Source organism: Bombina bombina, chromosome 3 (genome assembly GCF_027579735.1).
Source record: "Bombina bombina isolate aBomBom1 chromosome 3, aBomBom1.pri, whole genome shotgun sequence".
NCBI lineage: Eukaryota > Metazoa > Chordata > Amphibia > Anura > Bombinatoridae > Bombina > Bombina bombina.
Genome location: NC_069501.1, coordinates 566,534,422 through 566,548,694, shown reverse-complemented (window position 1 = coordinate 566,548,694; position 14,273 = coordinate 566,534,422). Strand labels below are relative to the sequence as shown.

The 14,273-nt window shown below is 38.1% G+C and overlaps 1 protein-coding gene and 1 non-coding gene across 2 annotated transcripts in view; both read left to right on the top strand.

The window, feature by feature from the left end:
• The window catches only part of XKR8 (XK related 8), a 140,654-nt gene that overhangs the window by 23,841 nt on the left and 102,540 nt on the right, over positions 1 to 14,273 (top strand). The gene's annotated exons all lie outside the window — the stretch shown is intronic.
• Positions 5,829 to 5,943, top strand: LOC128655100 (U5 spliceosomal RNA). Its single transcript, XR_008401658.1, has one exon. It is a non-coding gene; the product is annotated as a U5 spliceosomal RNA (small nuclear RNA).

Below are 14,273 nucleotides of genomic sequence, written 5' to 3'. Positions count from 1 at the left end.
CACCAGCTCTGTGATGTCGTCATGGAGGAGTGGAAGAGGACTCAAGTGGCAACCTGTGAAGCTCTGGTAAACTCCATGCCCAAGAGGGTTAAGGCAATGCTGGAAAATAATGGTGGCCACACAAAATATTGTTACTTTGTGCCCATTTTGGACAATTTGTTGCCAAAGTTTTAGACATTAAAGGGACATACAACACGTTGGGATAAAGACAAAATAATATTATATGTACATTAATTACTTTACCTGCAAATTTATACTGCAGTGCCTCGTCATTGATCCTTTTTTTTAGTTTCTGATTTGTAGAGTTCTAACTCCCCCCACACATTTCCTTTCATGACTGTAGCTAAAGCCACCTTTGTTTTGGTAAAATGCAGAAATGAATAGGGATTATCTGCTGGAGCATGCCTAGAAGCTGTGAACTCAGTTGAAATACAATGCCTCTGTCTAAACACTGATAAGGGGGGTGGAGTTAGCTGCTCCAGACAGCACAGCTTTGTAACTAATTTTCCTTATTTTTGAAAATGATTTTAAAATACTTGCCAGCAATTTTTAAACAGTTTGTTTATGCAAACTATTTTTACTTAATTAGCCCTTTTAGGATATGCACAGATCTCAACCTGTTTTATGGCACTTTTATAGCTGTGTGTTGAGTTATTTCGAGGGGGCAGAACATTTACTCTGTTATACAGGCTGTACACTCTCACTACTTTACATTGTAGCAAACTGTAATTTCTTCAGTGTTGTCACATGAAAACATATAATAAAATATTTACAAAAATGTGAGATACTGTGTATATGTATGTATGTGTGTGTATGTATGTGTATATATATATATATATATATATATATATACATTTACATTTTTTTCCTACATGAAGAACAATGGAATGTAAAATATGTGTAATGTGCTTTGGGGTTCTCGTTTTAGGTATAACACAGTGTCTGGTTAGCTCACATGAACAATTGGTGTACTTCTGTCGGGTTTGCATACATAAACCCAAGAGGAGTACACTAATTTTTCATGCACGCTAACCCAACATTAGTTATATTAAGGTGCGTTTATGTATTTATTAAATATAAAATGTATGTGTGTGTATATGTGTGTATATATATATATATATATATATATATGTGTGTGTATATGTATATATATATATATGTGTGTGTGTATGTATATGTATATATATATATATGTGTATATATATATATATATATATATATATATATATATATATATGTGTGTGTGTATATGTATATATATATATATATATATATATAATGTATGTATGTACATATATTTATATATATATATGTGTATGTATATATATGTGTGTGTATATATATATATATATGTGTATATATATATGTATATATGTGTATATATATATATTCTTGAAATAAGAATTTCTGTCAAACAGTGTCAGCTTTATTAGATGACGTTTCAGAGACAAATCAACCCTTTCATCAGATCAAAAAAACAACAAAACACCTATACACACTATATATATATATATATATATATGAAGAAAATCTGGATTTATAAAGAAATAAATTTTACTACGTGACGTTTCAAGGTTTTCACCTCTTCCTCAGACAAAGATTCAATGAAAGATGACAAAATTTAAAGCAAATCAAAACCCCTCCCCACAGTGCTCCAACAATCATATGTTAGATAGCATCAACATGTGTATTCATCTATACAATCACAAACTTATTCCTAATCATAGAAAGATCAAGCCACCCTACTCCTGGACAAGAAGATATCTAATACAGAAGAAAAAATTACAGTGACTAAAACTTTTGGTCCAACATCCCATATACTGGCCAACAGTATAAGGAATAATTGGTGGGTGCTACAGACAGACCCTACTTTGCCGTTTGTGGACAGCACAGTGCCCAAAATGGGCTACAAACGGAACAGTAATTTGAAGGATCTTTTGAAGAAAATGGACCCCACACACTGCTAAAGTCAGGAGAAGTGTTTGTAAACTAATAAACAAGGATCATACAGATGTTCAAGTTGCACTACATGCAGAGCTCAACTTTCAGACAACCACATAAGAAAAACAGTACAAAATTCGTCACTACATGACTTGCTCAACAAAATTTGTAATATACTTACTGAGCTGTGTTTGTGGGAAGCACTATGTGGGTAAGACTGATGACGATTTCAGGAAAAGACTGGCCAATCATTGCAGTGACATTAGAGTGGCTCTAGACACTAAGAAAACCTGTTGCACGCCACTTTTTGGAAGCACAACACACTGTTGAAGACCTAAGATTCATTCTGATAGATCATGTCTTCTCCCCCCCCCCCCCTAAGCCGAGGGGGCGACAGAAAGAAGAAACTGCTTCACGTAGAAGCCAGATGGATCTTCAGATTGGATACATTACAAGCCAAATATGTGAGTAAGGAAACAGCTCACACTTAGTTGAGAAGGCCTCGGAGTGAGCTTACCATGCCCATAGCATTCAAAAGAACAAAAAATTCTCCAGCTGCTGTATTAAAAAAAGACCTTTATTTTTCACAATGCAGGGTCCAATAAAACAAAGCGACATTTCGGGCTAATACTCAGCATAAGTAAGGGTATTAGCTTGAACCGTCGCTTTGTTTTATTGGACCCTGCATTGTGAAAATAAAAGGTCTTTTTTAATACAACAGCTGGAGGATTTTTTGTTCTTTTGTACATTATAAGCCAGTCAATGGCAATATTGACTGGCACTGTTTTTTGTGAACTGCTAGATCTTGTTTATACAGTTCAAAGCCTCTTTAATTTGTTGATGTATCTTTTTTTGATGTATCTCTTTGTAGGTATATCTGTTGGTTAAAGTGAAAGTAAATCCTACAGTTTTACAAATGCTAGTATTGACTATTGAAATAAATAAAGGGGACTTTTCATCATGAAGTATAAGATACTTCATGTAGAAAGCTCTTAGCCAATAGTCGTGCGGTAAATCCGGCTTGGCGCCCAATGTTCTCCTCCATATTCGTTTATTGTTTTCTATAATCTCCTTAAGTAGATTTACTATATCTGGCCATACAGGCACACTATTAAGCTCACGCATAATATAATGTTTAGGCCATATAGTCATACACACATAACAGCTAAGTTTTTAATATGGGCGTTGTGTATCATTTGTAGGCTAGGCTGTGGATACGATCCTCTATTTAGCCATATACAATAAGATCGTTAGAACCACGTAATACTCGTGGTTTTGTTTACTAACATAGCGTATGTCATCCTATGCCCTCAATCCGATTGGATAGCGTATGGGGCGTCACGCATGGGCATGATGTCTTGACGACAGTAAGCCATGCCCACAGAAAATTGCGAAAGCGGCGAGAAAGTAACACCATGATGGGCTACTAGAATATTATACAAACAAACAGCTTTCCACTATGGGATAAGTGCATAGTACATATCCATGTTATTCAAGGTACGATTTTAAGTTATACTGTGTTTGCTTATAAGGTTTTAACTAGAATCGTCTGTGTCTACATAACATATACAGGATTTCAAGGTTACATACACTAAAACACACAGGTATAAAAAAACACACGTATATACACTAATGAGGTAATACTTGTAGAATATTCAAACTCATCCTCCACATTTGTATTTTATAAATATCAACTCATTTATCTTTCTCCACTCCCTCCTCTCTTCAATCTATCTTTTTCCCCCCTCCCTTCTCTATTAGGCCATATCTTCTCTTTACACTCTTTCTTCTCTCTTTTCTCTCCATTTTTTTTCTATCTCCACTCTTTCTTAACGCTATCTTTTTCTTCTTAAACAGGGAGAGTCCACAGCTGCATTCATTACTTTTGGGAATTCAGAACCTGGCCACCAGGAGGAGGCAAAGACACCCCAGCCAAAGTCTTAAATACCTCCCCCACTTCCCTCATCCCCCAGTCATTCTTTGCCTTTTGTCACAGGAGGTTGGCAGAGAAGTGTCGGAAGATTTAAAGATAGCCTCTTATGGAGGGTAGTACTCTTCGAAATGGGACTGGAGTTTTAAGTAATCCTGTCAGCCTCTCAGTGAGAGCATGGATGAATGTTAGAGTCCGGAGATGCAGAGAGTCTTTCTGCGAAACCATCCTGACTCATGTTAACAGCTCCTTAGCAATCAGCGATGACGAGTTTCGCTGCCTGCTTTCTTCACTCAAGTTCATGTCAGAAGCGAGGCTACTATCTGTCACACTTGAAGGGCCGTGTTCCTGTTCCATGGCGTAGATTCCAGTAAGAATGTTTTATTTTACTTCGATGTGTGAATGTAATGTAAACAAAGAAGTCAGGGTCTCAGTGGGACTTCTTTATGGAATCAAGGGTTAATATCTCCTGAGGGGGGTAATTGAATAGGGGGGACTTTATGTTTGTTATGTGATTCTGTCTGCCAATGTGTAGTGACGCTTGGGCTTGTGGCTATCAAAACATAACTGCATTTTTTGTCAGGCTGCGCGGCCCTTGTGGCCCTGGTGCGCTTTTCTCTGGCCTGCACAGTGTATCTTGTGACTAGGCGTGGTCATGTTCTGTTTTCCATTTCCGTATTCCTGACCGCGTGGTGACGGAGTCTGTTTCGCTAGTTGTCTGGGTCATAGGAGGTGGTGAGTGCCCCAGTCATTGGGGGTGTAAGGTGCCAGTTGTATTTTTTTCTATCCATAATTTCTATCACCAAGTTATGGAGGATTCTGATTTTTTTGGAGACGGATGTCTCTGATTCAGATTCTAATTCTTGCGAAGAGTATGAAATGGCCCGGGTAATCCCTGCCCATCAGTTATGTTCCCAATGCCACTTTAGAGTGCTCTTTTCTCCCGAAACAGGGAACTTAGAGTCTGCCGAGCCATCCGCCCCTGGGGATCCCATATCCCGCGTTCCCTAGAACCTTCTTTGACTACGCAAGCACGTGTCCCTAATGCCGTTACCCCTTCTTCGGAAAGCAGCTTGTTTCCTCCAGAGGTTACAGCACTGTTCTGCATGGCCATATCTATGCGGCATTTACACCTTCCAGGGAGGGAGGTGTTGCTGAGATACTGTCCGTGTTCTGTTAACCAGGGCTCGTCAGGCGTGGGATCGTCAGGGTCAGATTGGCCCTTTGGGGAAGCGGTTTCCTCTGAGACTTCAGGGGCCCAACCCTCGGGTCAGGGTCGTCAGTTGCCCCGGTGGAGGTAAGTCTTGTTTTCGTTATAGACTGACGCCCCTTTGTGTCCTACTGCGACATGTTTTGGCAGTGGTGAAGGATTCCAGTCCTAATGGGTTGAGGGATCTTTGGTCTTTTGTTCTGGACGGCAAGCTGGGTTAGACGTGTGGGGATGAAGTTACTTTCCTTGTTCGTCTCCAATTTACTTTTCTTTTTGGGGTATCTTATTCCAGTTCTGAGCTTCGGGGGAATGGGGTCTCTGATTGGCTGGTCCTGTTAGTGGGCCCATTCTTCTTGGGTATTCACCTGTGAATGCCTTCTTTTTCTTTGATCCGGTTAGGATGTATTTTATTTCTTTTTAAGAAGCTCATGTCTGTTATAATTTTTCCGTTGGGAAACATTTCTTCTCTGGAATTTGATACTAGTGATTTTTGGTAGCTTGTGCACTTCCGCAGAGGTTACATGTTTAGGTGTTAGTATTTTGTTTTGTCTATAGATCCTTTTGTCAATCCCTATTGGGGTTTAAATTTTTCTGTCGCCTATGTCAGTTCTGAGTGCCCTATGTAGCAGTCTGGTCCTGGTCAGGCACTATTTTCTGTTCCTTGAGGTCTATATCATCCATGTGGTGCCGGTGTAACTGGCTGACCTGGTTGGGTGGTGAGTTGCTCACTCGGATGAGGAGTTCGTTATACTCTGATTTCTCTTCAGATCAAAAAATCTTTCGCCTTTTACTAAAGATTTCCGTGGAGAGGAATAACCATGAGTTTTCAATAATTTTTCGAGGCTCTGCCCATTGCAGGGCTAAAACATGGTAGAGGAGGCCTTTCATTCCTAGACGTCAGGCTGGTTCTCATTTCTTCTTTTGGATGGGGCATCAGAGGGAGTGTACTCAGTCCTCTTTGTCCTGTTCCTGATTGTTGGTGGGGTTCCAGAAGTGGATCCTGCTAAAGATTACTCTGGGGGTTCTGGAGGTCCTTTGGCCTCGGAGCTAGGGTCCCAATTGAACTGGAGGTTTAGATGACTCCTTGGACATCTGGGGTACCAGGTTGTTTTTTTGTGTGTTTTTTTTATCTCCTCTATGGTATTCTTATTGGATTGTCTTTTTTGAGGCCTTGATGATGGTACCTCTTCCTTAAGGGGTCGAGGTGACTTAGGCTTCTTTTTTCCCCTTCTTGGGGCTGGTTGTGGGGTCATCTGTTAGGGAAGTTCAGGCATTTATGGCCTTTTTCTTCCTCCTACTGTTTCTTGTCTGCTCCCATGTTTTTGGAGCTCTGCAGAATGCTTTGTCTCCGTTTTTTTCCTGGAGCTGCCCTTACTTAAGACGTCTCGGTTTGATCTGTTGCTCGCCAGGAATTGTGATGCTCATCCATCGTTAAGTCCTTGAGCTGTGAGGGTTTCCGGAAAGGTTGATCCTGAAAAGATTGTTTGGAGACTATATTATCTTCTCCAGCTGGATTATCTAGTTTTGAGCTCTATTTCTTGTCAGCTCCTTAGTATTTGGACTTTGGGGTGTTGTCCATGGAGCCTTTAGGAGTTATGCTCTCTGTCTCTGGGATGCTTAGTGAATGTCCAGTGTCCAAGGACCTTTGGATGTGGCGATGGTTGCATCTCCTAGGGTACAGGTTCTCCGTATGAGGTATGCCTATGATTCCTCAGGGGTTAATAGCTTGTGGCCAGCTCCGGTTTCTGGGTGTCCAGTTTTCCAGACATGTTCTTGTCTTGGATATCTAACCGGATCCCTTAGATGGGTCCTTGGCGGTTCAGTCCTTCCGGTTCTGAGACATCCACTTGCCCCTTCTGGTGATTTTGTTTTCTCTTATCGGAGACTTGGAAATAGCCTGATGGTTAGTTTAGCTGCCTAGCAAGCAGGAGATTGCAGTTGCAATCTGTTGCAGCTATTTGCACATTAAATGTGTGCTTGATGGCTATTTGCTTTTCTATTGGGCCCGCTGTTGCAGTTGGATGGTTCCTCTACAATCGGTATTGACTTTGCCGTCTGTCTGATGCCGCACTCTCCATGCCTGTGGGCGGGTGAGCAGTTATATTTTTCATTTCTCCTCCCCTTAGGGAGATTGGGGCATACCACAGTATCAACCTAGTGCCCCGGAGGTCTTCCTCTGTTCAGTGGGGTCCCCCCTGCCTTGCATGCAGGATGTCATGAAGGGTTGGATTCTGGTATTGTGCCGTCACTGTTTCAGTGTAGTCTCTCTTTTGCCTGGGAGTGTCCCTTCTTGTAGGGAAATGAACTGTGTCTGGGTTCTGGAACCCGAGCTCGTCCTATGTGCTGTCATAGCTTAGTTGGTTAGCATGCCAGTCTTGTTAGCAAATGGTTGGAGTTTGCTCTACCCCGGCCACCTGGCCAGGTTCTGAATTCCCAAAAGTAATGAATGCAGCTGTCCACAGCTCCCCGTCAGAAGAAAAGAAAATGATCAGGTAAGCATAATTTAAAGGGACACTCAATCAAAATTAAACGTTCATTATTCAGATAGAGCATGCCATTTTAAAAAACTTTCCAATTTACTTCCATTAACAAAATGTGCACAGTCTTTTTTTAATTTTTTTATTTAATATTTTTATTGAGGAACTGCATAGTACAAATAATAAACATACATAAAAATGTACATTAGCGATAAAGCAAATATTATATAGTAAACAGGTATTCATCAAATGTTTAAAGAGTCCTCTATTTTTGCTTACGATTTCTGCCCCTGATAATACGATTCAGGCCGCTCTTGGACCTTACCTTTTAAATTAAAGTAATGTTGGGGACCATTATGTAACAGGATAAAGAAAACAATAAAAAGGAAAAACAAACAGGTATAACAAGTACACAAAAAGTTAAACCTTAAGGTAAAAATGCTTAGGCTAAAACTTCTGGTATCTTTCTGAAAAAGGATATGAAGTGCATACTCCAAGTCTTGTATATTACAGAGGGGTAACATAGCACTGAACATGACAGATAAACTATTGCTCCATGTATTCCAACTCTGACCATTGAAATTATTAATAATATCTCATAACTTAATTATGACAACCTAGTATGCATTATACGTGAGTAACATATATTCCACAGGAAGAACTTGTAATTAAGGATTGCTGTCTACGTGGTGATACATATAGTCCAATATAATTAACATCAGAACCCATTTCACTTTATTGAAATTGATGTTTGTTCTGTTTCGCCCATAGCCTCAGCCGCAGGCCACCAAGCAAATATATATTATGACATATTGTGGTTATATGCAATGTTGTCCTGATACATGTTTTTATTGTCTAAAATGTTCCTCCAGGGGCCCCCCACTTACCCCCAGTATAAACAGACAAACAAATAAGATATTATTAAGACATTAACATTGTTTGCAGGACTAGTGTCAATAACATGGTGTCATACATAGTCAGCTTAACGTAGTAATCATTTGATGCAGTCCTGTGGAGTCTTGCAGTATGCTAGAGTTGCCTAGTATATTTTAGATAAAGCACATACCTATAAATAAGCAAATAGCTGAAACATAAAAAGCAGAGCAACTGGGCTAAATATTGATACTTTACGAACTGGGAGTTTGTTTTAGCCCCAAGGCTTAGATTATCCATTTGAGAGTATCCCAGCACGGTTGCATGAGTCCCCAAACAAAGCGTGAGAAGAATGGCTCAGAGGAAAAGAAAGATTTTTATGTGTAGTCCCAGGTTCACATATTTTGCGGAGATCATTCTGCATTATTTGGGTTGCTTCCGAGGAGAAATTAAGTTGATCATAAATGCCAAGCATGGCCGCCAACACAGAAAGCGATTGCAGCTCAGTCAGGACCTCCTGGGCCCCCCCCCCCGAGAAACCCCCCCAGTCAGTATCAGTAGGTTATGTCCCTTCTTCCACTGGGGCCTATTTAACCCACCGGGTGAGCACAAAGTCTTATACCTCATTGAGCTCTTCTGCTCCGTTCTTATTGCGTGTGGGCTATTTGCTTTCTCCAATGTCGGCATGACCCATCTCGGTTCACAGAGTAAGGTACATTCTAAGGGCTCCTTTTGTATGTTGGGTATATCCAGGGTGAACACCTCAGTGCTATCGGCAGTTACAGATGAAAAGCGCTTCGTTAGGATGTCAAATGGAGCTTTATCAATTAGTTGCTGGAACATTAATTCAAGTTTCTGCCATCTTGCTTGAAAGTTGTCATGCGTATCTAGTTCTCCTACAAAATCTGTTAAAATCTGACAGCGCACAACTTTGTGTCTGTAGCTCCTAGTATTGTGGGTACCAGCGCCCCCAAAAAGGTGAATGTAGTGCTAAAAATAAATACACAGAGCGCCTCCTAAAAGGCTAAGACACTAGTAGTGACAAGATTATTTAAATAAAAAATATATTGAAATTCTATAGGGGTATATAAAATATTTTATAAGCTACTTATAGCTAAAATATACAAACAAGATACAAAAGTGGATCCACTTAAAATTAACAATAAAATATGCATATATCTATATAAAAAACAATACAATTGTGGTTAAAAACCACAACAATATACAATCTTAATCACAAAATAAATTACAATAAAACAGCTGTTGATGGTTGGATAAAAAATATAAATATATAAAAACATCAATTTACTGAGTAGGTGTCCATAAATATGTAGGTCCCAAACTTTAAATTCTTTCCAGAGAGTAAATGTCCAATATGAAGATTCTATTTTAAAACAGTTATCCTTATATATCCCTCGATAAACGGTGAAATGATGAAGTGTGTAAAAAAGAAAAACGTAGTGGTTTTCAAATCAAATTTCAAAAATTATTGTGAATATCCAAAAAATCCTGAAAAGATGATGTGATGAAGTGGGCGTGAATAATCAAAAATGTGTGTACACAAAAATGAAAAAAGAAAAAGGAAAAAATGTGAAAAAATAATCCAAATGAATATTTAGGATGTGTTAAAGTGAATAACACACTTATAAAGTGACCCTTATGTGAATACAAGATGTGAAGAGATGCTCCTAAAAAGTTATTCCTGTGTGTAAACGATGAAAAAATACAGAAATGGATCCTATGTCTCAGGGATCAATTCATTCAAAGATATACCTGTAATAAAACAAATATAACATAGTGCAAAACTGCTATTCAAACTTAGTCAGTAATTGAAAAGAAGCTTACCATATATGTCAACGCGTTTCGGCCCTAAGAACTGGGCCTTTATCAAGGACTATAGATGGATTAGCAATGGTAGCTCCTTTTATAGCTATTACTGGCCAATAAGTGCCAGTGTTGTTTTTGCGCCAAAAAATAACCTCTACTTCCTGTTCCTGTTGACCTGGAAGTAAAAAAATAACCTCTACTTCCTGTTCCTGTTGACCTGGAGTAAAGTAAAAAAATATAACCCTCTACTTCCTGTTCCTGATGACCTGGAAGTACCTATTGAGTTTATTCTATTTTTGTATATATGTTCCTAGTTTCATGGTAAATTCATGCTATGTTTCAAATAAAGTACATGTTCATTTTTATTTGTTTCATTAATATTTGAAAGATAATATTTGCCTAAAATCGGCAAACCGGAAGTGTGTGTTCAGTCATTTATCACCATGGAAACCAATATAAGAGTGAATGAATAGAACATTTTCAGTCATATATTTAGATTTACCATGGCCTGATCTGAAAATAGGCTTAATCTATCCTAAGGTAACTAGCTATTTTTGAAAAATTGTAAGGCTGCTTGTTAGGCCCTTCTTTGACAGAAAAGACGAGTGAATGAAAAAATGTATTCTACTTAGGGAAGACATCAAAGTAATAAATATTATAGTGGATATGACACTATTAAGGAATACAATAAAATAAAATAGAAGATTCTTATTTAAAAAATATAACAATCTAAAAGGGTCCTAAAATGTAAGCAATAATATCACTGTCCCTATAGAGATATCTATTTAGGAAAAGCGTATAGAATGTCTTCCTGGAATGTCATAAAAAAAATCATATATTTCTTGATATATAGTAATATCAAGAAACCTATTAAGATAAACATTGTCATATAGCCTCCTATATGGAGACGACCCCAGGGCTAAAAAACATTGGAATGATAAACATGATAAAAAACATTGGGATAATGAACATCGATTGTAAACATAATTAAAATATAATTAAATTGTTTCGAATGATAAACATGTATAAAAACATTAGGATAATGATCATCGATTGTAAACATAATTAAAATATGTAAAAATTAGAATATAAAATATTTCAATATTGAAAACTCTCCATCAGTAATAGTAATGCAAAGTGGCAGGTGAAGAGGGGGGTGCATGGTTATAATAACAGAAGTACTTGAAATCACAATTACAATAAGACCTATCTCTTCAAATGCCTACATATACTCTATGTGGGGGTGTGCCTTATCTATGCTAGTATGAAAATACATGCACCTATTTAAGCTACACCTATAGGATAGGAATAATAACAGCGGCATATAATCTTAAGTTAAGAAGATGAGATAGATCTTCTATTGTTATTAAGACCCCTTAGGGTAAAGGCAATCTAAATTGAAAATCCATTTGATTCAGCAGTTAATAGTTTCTTTCATAGTTCCCCCCTCTCCAATTGGCTGTAACCAATTGGATACCTATGTAGCTAAGAATCTTTTTGACTTCCCTGATGTTGCTGCGTGGAAATGCGGATATAGTGGGTGTGTCTACATTTTTATGCTTGATTTTTTAACAGGTGTTATTTGATTCTGTCTTTCAAAAGTCTGGAGGTCTGGCCTACATATGTAGACCACAGTTACATTGTATCATATAGATGACCCCCTTACTTGTACATCTTATTGTATCATTTAATTTCATACTTCACTTAGAATTGTGTGAAATAAAGTTTTGTGTTTTTTATTCCCTTTCACACGCTTTACAGTTTATACAAGGAAAGAAACCCCTTAGGTTTCTACCAAAGCATCTTTGCTAGTTGTTTTCGGAGTCTTGGGAACACTAGGGGACAATATGTTCTTGAGATTATTGGCTTTCCTGTAAATAAATGTGGGGTTAGGTGGAAGTTTTTCTCCTATAATTTCCATCGTCTTTCAGGAAGTGGCCAATGTTTTCGGATTATTCTTTCTATTAGATATCTATTTTTCGCTATATCCTGTAAGAATGGGACAATAAGAGTATCTTCACTATTGGTTGACAAGCCCATCTTATTTTTGTTTTTATTTTTATATTTCAATAAGTCTCTTCTATCTTTATTCCGGACTTCTTCCATATTTTGGTTTAGGCTATCCTCTTCGTAGCCTCTCTCTAAGAATTTCCCTTTAAGTATTGCTTGCTTGTCTTCCCACTTTCTGGGTTTGAACAATTTTTCTTAAGGCGAGAAAATTGTCCCTTAGGAATATTGGATTTCCACTTGAAAATGATGGCAACTCTCCAGGTGGATATAATTATTACAGTCCACTTCTTTGAAGACGTGGATGTTCCAATATTCCATTTTTCACCTCAATTTTCAGGTCTAGAAATGTAATTTCCTTGGCAGCTGATTCAAAGTTGAATCTTAAGTTTTTGGTATTTTTCGTTCATAACCTGTATTGTGTGTAATAGGTCCTCCTTTGTGCCTTTCCATATCATTAAAATGTCGTACAATAAGCGTGCATAGAGGACCAGGTCCGCGCTAGCTGGCAGGGAATCCCAAAAATATGTGTTCCCCACTGCCCCCATATATAAATTAGCATAGCTCGGCGCGAACCTTGGTCCCCATCGCTGTGCCACACGTCTGTCTGTAAAAAAACCCTTATGATCTAATAATAGTTATGTGTTAAAATATATTTTCTCTTGTTAAGTGTAGTCAGTCCACGGGTCAATCCATTACTTATGGAATATATCTCTTCCTAACAGGAAGCTGCAAGAGGATCACCCAAGCAGAGCTGCTATATAGCTCCTCCCCTCACATGTCATATTCAGTCATTCTCTTGCAGCCTAACTAAAAGATAGGTCGCTGTGAGAGGTCTGTGGTGTTTTTAACTAGTTTATTTCTTCAATCAAAAGTTTTGTTATTTTAAATGGCACCGGAGTGTGCTGTTTGTTCTCAGGCAGCATTAGAAGAAGAATCTGCTGCGTTTTCTATGATCTTAGCAGACGTAACTAAGATCCACTGGCTGTTCTTATCTGAGGAGTGAGGGTAACTTCAGAAAAGGGGAATAGCATGCAGGGGCCCCTGCAAATGAGGTATGTGCAGTAAATTATTTTTCTGAGGAATGGAATTGACTGAGAAAATACTGCTGATACCAATGTAACGTAAGTTCAGCCTTAAATGGCAGTGATAGCGACTGGTATTAGGCCTGATGAGTGTGTGTACACTGAATGTTATTTTTCTAAGGAATGAATTGACTCTGAAAATACTGTTAATACTGAAATAATGTATGAGCCTTAACTGCTGTGAAAGCGACTGGTAGCAGGCTTATTAATAACACTTCATAACTTTTTAAATGTATGTTTACAACGTTTACTGGCATGTTAATCGTTTTTTTGTGAGGTACTTGGTGATAAAACTTATTGGGGCATGATTTTTGACCACATGGCCATCTTTGTTTTCTGCATAGAAACAGTTATCAGAGCTCCCCACTGTGGTAATATGAGTGGGAGGGGCCTATTTTAGCGCTTTTTTGCGCAGTAAAAATTCAGTCACAATACTGTCTACTTCATCCTCCATGATCCAGATCGTCTCTAGAGAGCTCAGGGTCTTCAAAATTCCTTTTGAGGGAGGGTATCGTGTTTTGACTGTGAGAAAAACGTTAATTATTAAAATTGTTATCCGTTTTTGGGTATTAAGGGGTTAATCATCCATTTAAGCTGGTGGGTGCAATCTTTGCCTAACTTAATACATTTACTGTGAAAAATTGGTTGCTATAACTATTTTGGGTTCTTTGTTATTCAACTGTGACTAGCTTTTTGTGCTTCTTAAAGGCACAGTAGCGTTTTTTTATATTGCTTGTAAATTTATTTAGAAAAGTATTTCCAAGCTTGCTAGTCTCATTGCTAGTCTGTTTAAACATGTCCTGACTCAGATGAATCTCTTTGTTCACTATGTTTAAAGGCCAATGTGGAGCCCAATAGGAAATTTGTGTACTAATTGCATTGATGTTACTTTAAATAAAAGTCAATCTTTACATGCAAAGAAA